This window comes from Bombina bombina, chromosome 3 (genome assembly GCF_027579735.1).
Source record: "Bombina bombina isolate aBomBom1 chromosome 3, aBomBom1.pri, whole genome shotgun sequence".
NCBI lineage: Eukaryota > Metazoa > Chordata > Amphibia > Anura > Bombinatoridae > Bombina > Bombina bombina.
Window position 1 is genome coordinate 474,354,317 of NC_069501.1, and position 1,624 is coordinate 474,355,940.

Consider the following 1,624-nt stretch of genomic DNA (forward strand, 5'->3'; position numbering starts at 1 on the left):
ATGATAGATAGATATAGATAGATAGATAGATAGATAGATAGATAGATAGATAGATAGATAGATAGATAGATAGATAGATAGATAGATAGATAGATAGATAGATAGATAGATAGATAGATAGATAGATAGATAGATGATAGACAGACAGATAGATGATAGATAGATAGAGATAGATAGATAGATAGATAGATATAGATAGATATAGATAGATAGATAGATAGATAGATAGATAGATAGATGATAGACAGACAGATAGATGATAGATAGATAGAGATAGATAGATAGATAGATAGATAGATAGATAGATAGATATAGATAGATATAGATAGATAGATAGATAGATAGATAGATAGATAGATAGATAGATAGATGATAGATAGATAGATAGATAGATAGATAGATGATAGATAGAGATAGATAGATAGATAGATAGATAGATAGATAGATAGATAGATAGATAGATAGATAGATAGATAGATAGACAGCAATTAGAATAATTCTATAAAGTATTACAGCTTGTCTTTTACATTATTTTAGCAACATGCCACTACAGAGCTAAAAAAAAACAAGACAGAGACCCAGAAGGATATGACATGTTTACCTTGAGAAACCCCAGAGTGCTTAGGAAAGAATGCATATTGCACAACATATAGCAACATATAGGCACTCAGAATTAAACATAGGTCAGAAGCTACAGGGCAAAATAAAAATGGCAGCATAACCTCACTGCTGTCTGGCTTGTAATATATTAGCAGACTGTTGGTCTAAAAATATATGTCTGTCTGTTTAGCTGCCTATCAGTCTTCTATTTGCTGTTCACTTGGAATCTGCAGGTTTTTTTCTTTCTAACGCAGCACATCTTCATCAGCCTTGGAAATTCCAGTTTTTTACTTTCATTTTTTTTAATGGAAAACAGATGCCTTCGTGCTTATATTGTTAGCTGAATTTTCTCAGTAACATTTTTTACCTAATGATTAAAAAAATGCCCAACTGTCAGCTTTGTAGCAATTATGTTCTTGAAAATATATTAAATAATTAGTATTTTTTTTTTAAATAAATATGAAATAAGAAAAAACAACATTAAAACATCGGGGGCACTTTTTTGTTAATCACATATATTTAGTGTTCTCAATACTGGAACATTTTCATTGTGCAGTGATACAAATTTCATTGTGCAGTGATACAGGCAGTGAAGTTATATTATAATGTTTTTAAAATATGTACATATTCATTTCTAAATAGATTTAAAGCTACAGAGTGACCACTTGTTCAATGTTTAAATGTATGAGTCTGAAACATCTAACCAAGGCCGGATTGGCCTACCAGGATACCAGGAGATTTCCCGGTGGGCTGCAGCAGCTGGGGCTGGAAAGTTACAATTTAAAGGGGTTATTAATGGATGCAATTAGGGTGCCTATATAACAACAATCTGTGACTTTTTTTAATACATAATAATATTATATAAACTAATATAATATAATTGTGAAACAAGATATTGGGGAAAGAGTATCCCAGTAATTCCCTTTGAGAAAAATGGGGTGTGTGCATTATACTGAGTCAACAAGAAATAGGGCTGGTCTCCAAATTTTCTAGGGCTGCTTTGTATTCCCAGTCCGGCCCTAAC